Below are 15,724 nucleotides of genomic sequence, written 5' to 3' on the forward strand. Positions count from 1 at the left end.
AGCAGCAATTTGGTGTCTGCCTACAGAGCGGAATGGAGGTGGAACGGAGCCAAACTGATGCATTCTGAACGGATCCTTATCCATTCAGAATGCATTGGGGCTGAACTGATCCATTTTGGGGCCGCTTGTGAGAGCCCTGAAACGGATCTCACAAGCAGACCCAGAAATGCCAGTGTGAAAGTAGCCTTACTAAATGTTTTTTTTTTAGCTCTGTATATACAAAATAAGAGAAAGGAGCTGATATCTGTGGTGCTGGGGCTGTTAGTACATCCAGTGATATACTCAATTGGCTAACTGTAGATATGGTCCAAGAGAAGTTAAATAGGGTAAATGTGAACAAGGCTCCGGGTCCAGAAGGAATACACCCAAGAGTACTTAAAGAGCTCTGTTCAGTCATTGTTGTGCCCCGGTTTATAATTTTTAAAGATTCTCTAGGTACTGGTACAGTGCCGAGTGATTGGCGCAAGGAAAACGTGGTGCCCATATTCAAAAAAGGATCTAGGTAATTATAGACCAGATTGTTTAATTTCTGTTGTTTGAAAAATCTTTGAAGGACTCTTAAGGGACTATATACAGGAGTATGTGATGGTAAATAATATTATAAGTGATAACCAACATGGGTTTACCAAGGACAGAAGTTGTCAGACTAACCTGATTTGTTTTTATGAGGAGGTGAGTAACTAAGTAACTATGAGGAGGTGAGTAACTAAGTAACTATGTAACAGTATATTGTCTATATATAAAAGCTAATACTACATCTAATATACAATCATATATGATGTGCTTAGCAAATATATTTTGATAAAATAAAATGTGTCCAGGGTGTGCGACCTGTGTGCAATAAAGGCGATGTGAGATTAGTAGTCTCTACACTAGCACAGAGTAAGACTGCCACCAGACACTTCCTGTGGTCTATAAACATCGTAACTGCTCTGTGGGACTGGAACAATTTCATCAAGTAACCTCCAGCTACAAAGAGCTCAGCCCTAGGGTGTGATGGTGGTGGCAGCGCAAGGTGGCTGTAAGGACTGAGACTGCAGGTGGCGGCACACAAGCAAGGAGCGAGTCCCTGCCCTGGTTAGCAAACAAAGCTTAAAGGGACTCTGTCACCACTTTCTAACCCCCCCTTTTAAAACTATTGTTCTCTCCATGGCGCCCTTGTGATTACAAAGGTGTTGTTATAACATAAATTCGCCGTCTCGTTTTGATAAAAATACCTTTTATCTAACCTGTCAATCTTGTGGATAAGGTGCCCAGGGCGTTTCTGAAGGTCCTTGCGCACTTCGCTCAATGAGGCTGATTCTAAATGTCCGCACGGGCGCATCAGGCACAGGCCTGTGCGCACGCGCGGGATCTTTGAAAAGGAGGAGGGGGCACTGAGAGAGAGCCGGAGGCGGATTTCTTTAGATTCAGGCAGCGCTGAAAGGATCAGGGGAGGAGCTGGGCACCAACGGCGGCGGCGGCGGGCGGCAGCTTCAGACCTTCAGAAACGCCCTGGGCACCTTATCCACAAGATTGACAGGTTAGATAAAAGGTATTTTTATCAAAACGAGACGGCGAATTTATGTTATAACAATACCTTTGTAATCACAAGAGCGCCATGGAGAGAACAATAGTTTTAAAAGGGGGGGTTAGAAAGTGGTGACAGAGTCCCTTTAATGTTAAAGGGGTTATCCAAGAGTAACAAATGCTCCCCATATGCTTGAGACTCTAAGACTAATTGTACATCGCGGGTGACGCTAGGGAGACTCATCCCCATCACCGCCTGCCATTGTCTTGACCCCCCGAGACTGATTGCACAGGGAGAAGCAGCGACGGCGGTGCAGAGACCAGGAGCGGCGCAGGGAGCGGGGTAAGTACAATTAGTCTGAGGGGCCAGGGCATATGGAGGGCATATGTTATTCTAACCGCTTTAAAAGTTAAGGTGTAACTGGCATTTTTTTGTTAAGTGTATACTGATCTTTTTTTATTATACTTTATTTACTGATTTTGCACTCTTTCATACCAAAAATACTTCTGAAGTTTTCATCATCCATCTTCACAGCTCAGTGAAGATACTCTTCGCTCACTGCCCCAGGAACTAGACAGATTATGTTCTGAAACAGCTTAGGCTACTTTCACACTAGCGCTTTCCCTTTCCGCTATTGAGATCCGTCATAGGATCTCAATAGCGGGGAAAATTGCTTCCGTTTTTATTGTCAATGGGGACAAAACTGAACGAAACAGAGTGCACCAGAATACATTCAGTTCCGTTTGGTTGCGTCCCCATCGCGGACAGAATAATGCTGCAAGCAGCGTTTTTCTGTCCACGATGTGGTACAGAGCAAGACAGATCCGTCCTGAGACACAATGTAAGTCAATGGGGATGGATCCGTTTTCTCTGACACAATAGAAAACGGATCTATCGCCCATTGACTTCCAACTGAGTTCATGACAGATCCGTCTTGGCCATTTTAGAGATAATACAACCGGATCCATTCTTAACAGATGCAGACAGTTGTATTATCAGAACGGAAGAGTTTTTGCTGATCCCTGATGGATCCCGCTAAAACGCTGGTGTGACAGTAACCTTAGTAGGCTTTTAGAGATGAGTTAACCACTCAAGATTCGGTTCAGTTCAGGTTCGCCATATTTTTGAAAAAGTTTGGTTCAGACTCAGATCGATTCGGACCAAACTGAAGTTGCTTTAGGGGCCCTGAAAATTGGTATATAACACCCTCTAGCCTCCATGGACTCTGGTTACGGGAAACTTGGAAAACTTGTTTTCTCTTATTGTTTATTTTTTATGAATTTTATGATGATTTTTATATCATTACCGTGCCGATTTTCGAGTACAAAAAAAAAGAATGTAGAATATAATGAATATTTAAATTTGTGAATATTCGACGAATATTCTACAAAATATTCGCGAAATATCGAATATGACCCCTGCCGCTCATCACTAGTTGTGAGCACTATACACAGCTTAATTTTTCTATCCTCCTATTCCTATGTTATCCCTACCTGTGCTCTCCTCCTGGTATTAGATGGGTCAGTATTCTGGCTTTTTTGGAGAGCAGTATTGCCTAGAGCTGTGATTTCTGAGATGTTTGTATCATCACTGGACATGAGAGTTTTCTTTGGGTGTGCAGAGACTGGAAGGATCTTCAGGTCTTCTCTATTTTAACAGATTTTTACAGTGAAAAACGTCACAGTGGTTTTGCCTTATCTCTGGACCACAAGATTGCAGAGGACATCCTGTTGTGAGCAGTCAAGATATGCTACAAAAAACTTGTAAATTTATTCCATTTAGAAACGGTACAAGGACCATTAAACATTCACTTTTGCAGCCTGTTGTTCTCCTCAGGTCATTTCCATCAGGTATAGCTGAACTCTGGTGTAAATTTGAACAAAGGGTGGAACAGATTTGGTGCATCTTAGTGCTTCTCATTTTGGACGTGACACAAGTAAGCCAAAGGAATTCATCCAGCTCTCTGTCTCAACCAAGGGGATGTGATTACACAGGAAAGGGGGAGGGGGTGGCTGAACTCTTCTGTCACGAAATTCTGTTGCAAAGTAAGAAAACTATTTGGTGGTGTAAAGTTTGACTAGGTATATTTATTAACCAGCATCAGCTACTGTCTAATTATTAGTCAGAATTAGTAAATTGGCCCCAATGTCTACTTTTGGCAATCAGTTTTTCATAGGGGGTCCTATAACAGGCTTCTTACTCTCATCCACAAATCTCTCCACAGTGCTGCACCCCCCTACATATCCTCCCTCATCTCTTCCCCTCTACTTATATTCAAAATTTTATCAATGGTCTATGACTAAGTTATCCTTCACAATCCAAACTTCCTATTCTTGACTATAGGACTTTTCTCGAGCTGCCCCAGTTCTCTGGAGTAAGCTACTCTGGACAATCAGATCAATTCAAAACATGGCTGAAATCATCTATAATGGCAGGTCTACGACATTCCATAATCAGATTCCTCTTTGTTGAACCCATTACCTTATTCCACAGAACCTTCCCTCCATCCAATAGTACTGTCCACACTCCATACTGTATCTGAGCACATACAGATGCTGACCGATGACTAGCTCATGCAGCTATATACATACTTCCATATAAATAATGGCCAGACCGTTGTACAAAGCAAGAAACATAGCTACTTAGAACCTCGTAAGTGTTGAACTGTCCTACAGCACCACCACAGGGAAAATGAAGCATTGGACAGTGCCTTTTGAAAACAATGGACCGTCTATGTAATGCATGGACTTGCTGTGTCCTCCATGAATGAGTGATCTCTACTTAAACTCACATATGAGGGGCTCTCTTACGACAGTGGATGTGGTACCAATTTTTCAACCAATAGATTTCACTTTGGGCTACTCCTAAGAGTGTTATCCTGACAGTCCCTTGTTATTCACCCTTTAACCCCTATACAGGGATGTGGATTTTGATGCAGAGGAAGAACCAGGCCACTGGTTCTTGGGATAGTCTTAGTATGATTGACATCTGAATCATTGGAGGCAACAGACACTGGCAGAGAGAACAGAAGAATCAGGCAAGAACCGTAGTCAGGAACAGGCCAAGGTCAAGGCAGATAGAGTTCAAGCTATACGGCAAACAGTCCAAAATCAGAAGTAGCAGCCAAGAGTCAATACAGAGATCAGGAACAGGTCAGTTAAAGCAGCAAAGGGTCACAACTAATGAAACGGACAGAAGTTGGTACATGGGCATACAACAAATACAGCACACTATAGCAGGATAGTATTGCTCTCCCACAGGGGAGGTGCTTTATGTACACCATGGTGGTAAGCCTTTGGCGGATGCAGATTAGGTTGCACATGCTGGCCTTCCAAGAGCTGGAGGGAGCGCTTGTGCCCTATTGGCAGAGTAGGAGGCGAAGATTTGCTGGTAAAAAGCAGGCCACAGCTTGTATGGACTAACAGAGCAACCTCTATGGCCAGGGGAGCAACCTCCTGGCTGGGGAGGAGAGGAGAACGAGAAGTGGTTAAGACCACGACGTGTGAGCTGAGCAGTGAGCGCCCAAGTCCGCCGCTGTAACAATTCCATCTGTTGAATCAGCATAGTCTAAAAACTATTCTAAATCAGACAACCCTTTTACATAAATTTCCTCTAAAACGTCTACATCTGTAGAACATAATGTCTTACTGCTACATTATAATAATATTTTCTCTCACAAATACGTTGCTGCAGCATCTAATGAGAAAATATATTTTAGTCATTGCAGATATGAGCAGATAAGCTATGGGACAATACAGTTTTCTGTATATAGAATAGGGAAATGATGGAAAGGAGAAGTTAATAAGAGAGATAAGAAGATTTGGACGACCGGACTAAAGAACACAAACAGAAGTGAAGAGAGTCGGTGAGTATCATGCTGGATCATAGGAGACATCTAGCTTTAGGTATTTATGATTAATTTTTATATCAGAGGTCCAAATTGAATCTTCAATGCAAACATTATACTGGGCTCCTTTTACCTCTTACCCTTAGACCCCAGAACCTGGGCTAAGTCTGTGGCTCCTGTAGATACACCACTTAATACTGTAGGGGCGATTGGGATCAGGCAGCAGCAGAATCCAGGGGAGAATTCAATAAGAATGGAAGGATGAAGCTCTGCTGGACTCCCCTTTGATGTTGACCCCTTAGACACCACACTGGCCTCCTGTCCTTTATTAATTCATTCTGGAAGGTTTTTTTGTTCTAATGAAATATCAGATAAAATTGGTAGAGATGGAGCCTAGAATGGCTTGTTATGAAGGAGAAGAAGTAGTGGAGCTATGTCTATATGTTGTGTATTACTTGGATATTACTCTTTCTTTATAGATCATTTGATATTTTGTGTAATATGTCTTTAAATTGAATGTCCACCACTGAACATCATTTCGTTTTTCTTCATGATATAATTAGTGTTAAGCGAATCGAAGTCCATAAAGCGATCAGAATTTCAGGGCAAATTTGATTCGCCACAAAGCAGAATTTCATGGTAACGAATAGATTTTTCCCTGAAATGGGGTAAAAAAAATAAAAAAATCATACTCATCCATTTGAGCGCGAAGAACCCGCCACCGCCATCTTGATTAAAGATCCCGCACGAAATCCCATGCGCGGGAACGTATGATGTCACCACAGGCCGCACGAGATTTCGCTCAAGATGGCAGTGGCCGACTCTTCATGATCAAATGGATGAGGTAAGTATGATTTTATTACATTTATTGTTTATTGTACACTGTAATATGAGCGAGGCATCTGAGGGGTACAATGATGGGGGCGGCACTTTCACTGCTTCCTGTCATTGCACCCACTACTTAAAAAGAAATGCGCTTTGTGACTAAGTAATTTGTTACTAAGCAAACTTTTTTGTAAAATTCGGTTAAGCGGCCAAATCAAATTTTTCAATACTTCGCTCATCGCTAGATATAACGGAATAGTGGTTGGAGCCCCATTTTTCCAAAATTGTGCGCCAAATCTCCTACTTCTGCCAATGATAACATTCTTGCTGCCCTCATCCACCACTTGATGGAGCTTAAGAGCTTCTGCATCCAAATGACATTGAGATCAACTTTGAAAGTGTTGTCTCACTTCAGAAAATTGCATTTCTCATGTAGACAAAGTTAATACAAGGCACTTCCTAATGTATTGTTATTATCCATATTGCTTCCTTCGCTGGCTGGTTTCATTTATTCCATCCCATTATACACTGCTCGTATCCGGGGGTTCCGACCACCCTGCAATCCAGCAGTTGTGGACATGCTTGTGCGCTATAGAAAAAAGCACCAGCCTCTCTGGTGGCCCAGACCGTGGGAGCGTGCATAGACATGTATGCGCAGCAGCTACTATCACAGCCACCTTGTATGTGCGCAGCAGCGTTGGCATTAACCCCTGGAAACAAGCAGTGTATAATGTGATGGAAAAATGTATCAAAGCAAAGGAGGCAATATGGAGAATCAATAAATAAATCGTAGCAAGGTGGCTCTCCTAGGTACTGTTGTAGAAGAGGGGCTCTAATCAACTCGACTCACCTCGCCAATAAAATCATCAATAATCTTCCCATAGGATGATAGGCACACAACATATGGAATCACATGGACCAGAGGAATATTTTTATAAAGCCCCAAACTTTATTTATAGAAGATAAAGATAAAAATAAAATAAAATGTAGGTGCAATATATAATTAAAAAAATGGTTTTAAAAGATGTTTTAAAATGGTTATAAAATGTTAAAAGTCATGCTACAATCGCCACAATTTGGTTGAAAAAGCTGTCCCCACCTAAGGACAAGGTTACACGGTCTATATACAGTATATATATATATATATATATATATATATATATACAGTACAGACCAAAAGTTTGGACACACCTTCTCATTCAAAGAGTTTTCTTTATTTTCATGACTATGAAGGCATCAAAACTATGAATTAACACATGTGGAATTATATACATAACAAACAAGTGTGAAACAACTGAAAATATGTCATATTCTAGGTTCTTTAAAGTAGCCACCTTTTGCTTTGATTACTGCTTTGCACACTCTTGGCATTCTCTTGATGAGCTTCAAGAGGTAGTCCCCTGAAATGGTCTTCCAACAGTCTTGAAGGAGTTCCCAGAGATGCTTAGCACTTGTTGGCCCTTTTGCCTTCACTCTGCGGTCCAGATCACCCCAAACCATCTCGATTGGGTTCAGGTCCGGTGACTGTGGAGGTCATCTTGCGCAGCACCCCATCACTCTCCTTCATGGTCAAATAGCCCTTACTTTCAAAGTTTTCCCAATTTTTCGGCTGACTGACTGACCTTCATTTCTTAAAGTAATGATGGCCACTCGTTTTTCTTTACTTAGCTGCTTTTTTCTTGCCATAATACAAATTCTAACAGTCTATTCAGTAGGACTATCAGCTGTGTATCCACCTGACTTCTCCTCAACGCAACTGATGGTCCCAACCCCATTTATAAGGCAAGAAATCCCACTTATTAAACCTGACAGGGCACACCTGTGAAGTGAAAACCATTTCAGGGGACTACCTCTTGAAGCTCATCAAGAGAATGCCAAGAGTGTGCAAAGCAGTAATCAAAGCAAAAGGTGGCTACTTTGAAGAACCTAGAATATGACATATTTTCAGTTGTTTCACACTTGTTTGTTATGTATATAATTCCACATGTGTTAATTCATAGTTTTGATGCCTTCATAGTCATGAAAATAAAGAAAACTCTTTGAATGAGAAGGTGTGTCCAAACTTTTGGTCTGTACTGTATATATAGAGAGAAATTGCACTAACTTGTAAATGTGCACAGCATTCTATTGTATCGTCGTATCGCAATGCTAAAAAAGCAGTCAGTGTTTCCTGTGAATTGAACTGTGAACGCGGTACATACGTAGTACACCAATAACCCTCTTTCTTCCCATACTGTATATCAAAAGATAAAATGGTATCACCTTGTCCATATTGACCTGAACTAGAAATTGTTCAAAGTTAAAAAAAAATGTAAACAATTTTATGCACAGAATTTTCTTAAGGATGTGAAGTTATTGTTAGAGATGAGCGAATTGAAGTTGACGAAGTGGAATTCGATCTGAATTTCAGGAAAAATTTTATTTGCACCGAAGCCGAATTTCCTCGCACTTCGTGGTAACAAATCTAATTTTTTCCTAAATTGGCTGCTGCACGTGTGAGGACATGGAGAAAGGAACTCTGCTAAGGCGGGATCACCCATATTGTCATGCAGCCAATCAGCAGCCAGCACTGTGATGTCACAGCCCTATAAATAGCCTCAGCCATCTTAGATTCTGCCATTTACCAGTGTACTTAGTGCAGAGAGAAACGTCAGCAGGCATTATTGTGCTAAAACAATTAACGATTTACAAGTGCAGGGAAAGATTATTCAAGGTGTAGGGAAAGGATAGGGAGGAATCATGTCACAGCATTTATGTTGACAGGGTTCAGTAGGGGAGGTTGCAGCCTGGGTAATAGGAACAATCCTATTACACCTTGCTGTACTGACTGCAGATCCAAATTGCCATTATACAGCTCTGTAATTCCAGCAAACCGTTCTTGTTATTGGGGTGCAAGTGCTGTTTGATACAGCCATTAACAGGGGTTATTACTAGGAAATATTTCCCCTTGTGCGGTGCAGTTATATGTTCTAAAGCATTATAGCATTATTTGGCTTGTATTAGTAGGAAAAAAGGGCTTATTAGCTGTTGTGTTGGTGAAGTGCTAAAATTACAGCCCTTTTTGTTGTGTATTAGTGGCAAAGTAAAATATATTTGCAGGTCAGCTGTGCGGTTATCTGTTGTAAAGCCAAATTTGCATCAGAGAGGACCCCCCCCCCCCCCCCCGAGGCTCATGGCATTGGCTAGAATACAAAAATAAGAAAAGAGATAACACTTGGCATCTGCGCACTGTGCATTATTTTACTAACTGTGGTATGCAAACTACAGTATGTAAATATCTAGGTGCCAGCGCCATCTTGCAATGGCTTCACACTAACAGCAGTACAGCATACATCATATATGACACATCAAGGAGGAGGGTCGGGTACATAAGACATTGTCTGAGAGCTGGAGGATATGGAGGTCATCTTAGTTGATCAAGAATGATATCCACATCTCAATCAGTCCCCCCTTGGATCTCATTCTTTCCCTAATCTAAGTAGGTTCTACAATATGTCCCATTGTACCTGTTGGTTGTTTCACCACTTTGGAGAGAACCTATCCTTATTGGAAAAGCTCCCTCGTAACGGACTTATACAATGGGAAGTCAGATTCTCACCTATCCCTAATACTGAATATATGGGGGTGATGTTGAGTGGTGGATGCCTAGGCTACTTTCACAGTCGCGTTCGGTGCGGGATCCGTTCAGATAATACAACCGTCTGCATCTGTTTAGAACGTATCCGTTTGTATTATCTTTAAAATAGCCAAGACGAATCTGTCTTGAGCACCATTGAAAGTCAATGGAGGACGGATCCGTTTGGCTCAGTTTCGTCAGACGGACACCAAAACGCTGCAAGCGGATCCTTTTCCATACAGAATTAATTAGGGCAAAACTGATCCGTTTTGGACCACTTGTGAGAGCCCTGAAAAGATCTCACAAACGGAAAGCCAAAAAGCCAGTGTGAAAGTAGCCTTAGTTGGGTTTCAGTCTTCAACTTCTCGATTGTGAACATAAAAAACTATTAATACTGAGAATCTTTGGGCAATACTATCAATGGGTCACTGGGCTGGAAGTATCGGACAGTAACATCTTTGTTCTTCCTTTTACACAACTTTTTCACGGCCCAGAAACCAATTTTTCTATCTCATTTAGAATAGAATGTTTGAGTCAGGATCAGCAGTCAAAGAAGGGAGAACAAGAAACACCATTCTTTCAAGTCTCCAGACTCAACAATTTCTTGCAATGACTGGCGCAGATCCAATTAGGCTTTCCTTTGAGCTTCATTGATGTGCTTGTGGTCAACAACACTTGGAATGGACCATCAAACCAGGGTTTGAGGACTTTTCTAACGTGTCTTTTTACCACCACCCAATCTCCGGACGCAAGTGGGTTCCTGGTGCTTTATCAAGATCTGGAAGTGAAGCAAAACTGATCACATAATCTGTCAGGTAACCATGTTGTATTTGGAGCTGCTGTGGGAAATACAATCCTGTCCTAGGGGTTGACCCAAAAAGGACCTTATAGGGACTAAGGCCTGTCTTATGGTTAGGGGTATACCTTACTGAAAAGAGGGCTACTAGCAGGCACTCTGTCCATGGCTTTTTGAATCTTTAACTTTAGTGTCCCGTTCAGTACCTTTTTTCCTTACCCTACCTCTGCTTTGTGAATGGTACGAGGAATGTAAGCCCTGTTCTACACCCAAAACCTTCATCATCTCCTGCATCACTTCACCTGTGAAAATGAACACCTCTGTCACTTTCAATGGTCTCAGGTACCCCATTCCTGCATTCAACTTCGGCCATAATCTTATTTGCTGTGGTCTTAGCTACCGGGTATGCTTCTGGCCATCCTGGAAACAAGCCATCACATGCCATTACATACTCATACATGCCCACCTTGGTTAGTTGAATGTAGTCTGCAAGGGTTAAAACAGGTACAAAAACGTGTGTTTCTAGGGTACCTTAACCACCTTACCCATGTTGTTCTGGGCACAAATTATACATCCTTGAGTATATCTGGCTGTTACAGTGCTGAACCCTAGGGTATACCATGCACTATGTGCTAAATCACGCATAGCAGTTTTTGATTGGTGCGTCACTACATGGGTTGTCTGTGCCATCGTGGAGTAGAGGGAACTAGGAAGGCAGAGTTTCCCTTGGAACTGTAGTAAGCCTTCCTCATTTGCAGTCCTCCTTTTTACATCATCAGAACTTCCAGGGAGACAGGAGGAGTTATTTCAGGGACCTGTGTACACTAAGGCAGGGGTCTGCCTAGGCAATTTGGCAGCCTCCTGATCTGCCATGGCTTTTCCCTTTGCCTCCTCCGAGTCTGTTTTACAGTGGTCTTTTGTTGTTATCACCGCTTCTCGAGAGACCTCACTGCTTCCCCATTTTTGATGGGTTTAACTAGTCAGGAAGTCTCTGGCTTTCCAACTGGGCCCATAGTCATGGGCTATTCCAAAGGCATACCTAAAATCAGTGTAAATGTTGACTGTTTTTACATCTGCATCTCTACAAGCCATCTCCAGAGCCCTTAGCACCGCTTCTTAGGCAGACATGTGTGGTGGTAATCTTGATGCTTTTTTTTCTCTTTTCATGTTTAACCACTTACGGACCACAGGCCCTTTTTTTACAAATCGGCACTTCACAACTTTAACGGTTTATTGCTCGGTCATGCAACTTGGCACCCAAATGAATTTTACCTCCTTTTCTTCTCACAAATACAGCTTTCTTTTGGTGGTATTTGATTGCTGCTGACATTTTTCGTTTTTCCGATATTAATCAAAATAGGCCGCAATTTAAAAAAAAAAGTGTATTTTTAACTTTCTCTGGTTAAATTGTTCAAATCTAATTACATTTCTATACAAGTTTGTGCCAGAATTTATTGTGCTACATGTCTTTGATAAAAAAAAATCCAATAAGTGTATATTTTCTTTTTTTGTGCAAAAGTTATAGCGTTTACAAACTATGGTACTAAAATGTGAAATTCCGCATTTTAAAGCAGCTCTGACTTTCTGAGCACCTGTCATGTTTCTTGAGGTGCTAGAATGCCAGGATAGTATAAATACCCCCCAAATGACCCCATTTATTAACCCCTGATGACCCCATATAGACTCCCTGATTACCCCCCTGTCATTGATCACCCCCTTGTAAGGCTCCATTCAGACGTCCGTATGTGTTTTGCGGATCCGCAAAACACATACGGACGTCTGAATGGAGCCTTACAGGGGGGTGATCAATGACAGGGGGGTGATCAGGGAGTCTATATGGGGTCATCAGGGGTTAATAAGGGGTTAATAAGTGACAGGGGGCGGGGTGTAGTGTAGTATGGTGCTTGGTGCTACTTACAGAGCTGCCTGTGTCCTCTGGTGGTCGATCCTCGCAAAAGGGACCACCAGAGGACCAGGTAGCAGGTATATTAGACGCTGTTAACAAAACAGTGTCTAATATACCTTTTTGGGGTTAAAAAAATCACATCTCCAGCCTGCCAGCGAATGATCGCCGCTGGCAGGCTGGAGATCCACTTGCTTACCTTCCGATCCTGTGAACGCACGCTCCTGTGTGCGCGCGTTCACAGGAAATCTCGGCTCACACGAGATGACGCCGATCGGCGTTAGTGTGACCTGGGAGAGCCACCGCAATCACGCCTTTCGGCGTTAGCGAGCTGGCAGGAGGTTAATCACCACTGCCCAACCTGTGTAGTACCTGCCATCCTGGCCACACCTCGATCAATCCACAAAGAGCACATGATCTGTATTATTTAATGACTGATTTACCATCTGGTCAAATCCCGCTGTCTCTTGTGACATCATCTGCAAACAGTCATGAGCCTATTCCTCTGGATCTGGAAGAAACGTTTTTGGAAGAAAAGTTTTTTAAGTCCCCTAACTCTTCACTCCCCCCTTGCTCCAGAGGCAACAGGGTGGCTTGATTCAAAGTATTACATTGGACAGCAACATTGTCAGGCAACAAAATAGAACACTGCATTCTCAAATGGCGGGCAACAAAAAGATTTTTGGGTTAAACTTGCATGAGGATAGATGTAATATCATGAGGAGCAAGTACTGCCACTTTGGGGTTCAGGACTATCTCAAAGCTTTTATCAAGCATGGCTTGTACAACTGCTACAGCTCTGATGCAGAAAGGGGCACCTCTGGCCAAGGGGTCAAGACAAGCTGAATAATATGTCACAGGGCTTAGTGCTGGCCATGCAGTTAAGAGAGGACAGCTGAGACATGGCCTTTCACTTCTGTACAATACATTAAATGTAATAATCTGACAGGCCCAGTGCGGGGGAGCACAAAAGGCATCTACCACCTCATCTGTAAGGTGGAAGGGACTAAAGGACAAACAATCATAAAGAGGCTGCATCAAACTTGCATATGCAATGTCTGCAATAAGAAACAGGGCCCAAAAATGTCCTCAGTGCATTCATGTTTCTGGGCAAAGGGATGTCCGAACAACCTCTGGATGTAGTAGTACCCAAAAGAAAACATTTGCCAAATCAATCACAGTGGAGTGGGTAGAGGTAGCGGGAACCTCAGCCAACAAGGTGTGTGGATTGGGCACAATGGGGGTGTTAAAAACTGTGGCTTCATTGACAGCACGTAGGTCATGTACAATCCGGTAATGGGTGGGTTTGCCCTTCTCACTTTTCTTTTTTACAGGGTACAAAAGAGTGTTAGAAGGGATACAATCTCCTTGATAACCCCCCTTTTATTTTTAATTTTTTCAAAAAGTCTCGGACTGTTTGAGATATGGCATCTGACTGGGCCATACTCAAAAGATACTGCATTTTCCTGGGAAGTGGGGCGCCAATTAGTTTCACAGTGCCGTCCGACAGGTATGAGATGCTGGCACGTACTACTTTTGCAAGCAAGTCTGCACCCAGGAAGCAACAGGTAACACGGATGGGTTCTGTTAAAAGGGGAGCATACTACTTTCCCATCCACTCCTACACAAGGACGGGTGTCCGTGGAGATTAAATAAGGGGAGGACATATATTTGCTGTGCACAACTGTCTTGGCTCAATCAAAAACGGGACTACTTCTTTATCACCCAGAGTGAGGGATATCATTGGGGCCGGACTAAGGGCACAGCCAATACTGGATTGTCTATTTCCTAATCTTGGTCTAACTTTTCCCCCTCACCTGTCTTTGTGTCATCCTCACTGCTGCAACGGGCCTACTGCCAGCATCTGGGGTATTCCTTGCCCCTTAGGAGGTTTCTATGAAATATGTCCCTCTTATAGAGCAAGTAATCGTGACCAGACCAGTCCAGACTTTATAGTAACGTTGAACTAAGCTTTACTTGGCATAAACGGTAATCCAAACAGTTTCCAAATGGTTTCTTGGTCATCAGCAGGTATTGGCTTTACTTTGGCAGGCAAACACTTCTGCAACAATCTCAGCTCTGCTATGCAGCAACTCTCTCAGCCCTGCTATGCTATGCTGGGTTAAATAGGAACTTTCTCTTCTGCTGGAAGTTAGGTTAGCTGTAGTCCGTCTCTTCTTACTTTAACTTGAATCCTAGGAACTTCTTGTCATGGCTTTGAGTACAGATGTAGTAGAGTTAACACTCATGCTTTATGAGACTTGTTATCTAAACTAAATGCGTTAAGCAAACATCTTCAATTGCTTTTCAATGGCTTTTGTTTCAAGATAACACAATGAGTTAAGAAATTTGAGTTAAGAGTTTGAGTGTTAACACTGCTACATCTGTACCTCAAGCTCTAACTTCAGCTTGGATGAAGGCAATGCCAGCCGAGGAGGGGACAGGCAACCATGTAGACTTCAAAGGCTGGGCCTCTGGGCCTAGCAGATCAGGAAGTGCTTTGCTAGCCAACACACAACCTCTCCCAGAGAAAGGGTGGAATAGACTGACCTACTGCCTAACTAAACTCCTCCCTCCCTAGAGAGGGCTGGAATTGAACTAGATGGTTCCTCTCCAAAGAAAATAGCTCTGCCGAGTTTGCTGCCACCTGCTGGTGAACCAGACACATTACATCTTAACATAAACAGTTGCATCGAAATCATACACATTTTGCAGGACACATAAATAATTACGCAAGATGACACTGGATCACACCATACAGATAGTGGGGGGTAAAAAAGGAGGCGGTAATGGCACTCCGGGACATTTTATTCCCCTGCACTTAACCACCTCAGCCCCCAGTGCTTAAACACCCTGAAAGACCAGGCCACTTTTTACACTTCTGACCTACACTAATTTCACCGTTTATTGCTCGGTCATGCAACTTACCACCCAAATGAATTTTACCTCCTTTTCTTCTCACTAATAGAGCTTTCATTTGGTGGTATTTCATTGCTGCTGACATTTTTACTTTTTTTGTTATTAATCGAAATTTAACGATTTTTTGGCAAAAAAAATGACATTTTTCACTTTCAGTTGTAAAATTTTGCAAAAAAAACGACATCCATATATAAATTTTGCTCTAAATTTATTTTTCTACATGTCTTTGATAAAAAAAAAATGTTTGGGTAAAAAAAAAATGGTTTGGGTAAAAGTTATAGCGTTTACAAACTATGGTACAAAAATGT

The 15,724-nt window shown here is 42.3% G+C and overlaps 1 protein-coding gene across 4 annotated transcripts in view; it reads left to right on the top strand.

Moving 5' to 3' along the window:
* Positions 1–993: 993 nt before the first annotated feature.
* The window catches only part of LOC120991910 (sialic acid-binding Ig-like lectin 14), a 96,012-nt gene continuing 81,281 nt past the window's right edge, over positions 994–15,724 (top strand). The window contains exons 1-2 of one of the 4 annotated variants that reach the window (XM_040420657.1): positions 1,049–1,077; positions 5,229–5,375. The gene's annotated coding sequence lies outside the window, so the exon portion shown is untranslated. The other 3 variants (XM_040420650.1, XM_040420643.1, XM_040420664.1) reach the window with 3 other exon arrangements.

This window comes from Bufo bufo, chromosome 1 (assembly GCF_905171765.1).
Source record: "Bufo bufo chromosome 1, aBufBuf1.1, whole genome shotgun sequence".
Taxonomy (NCBI): domain Eukaryota; kingdom Metazoa; phylum Chordata; class Amphibia; order Anura; family Bufonidae; genus Bufo; species Bufo bufo.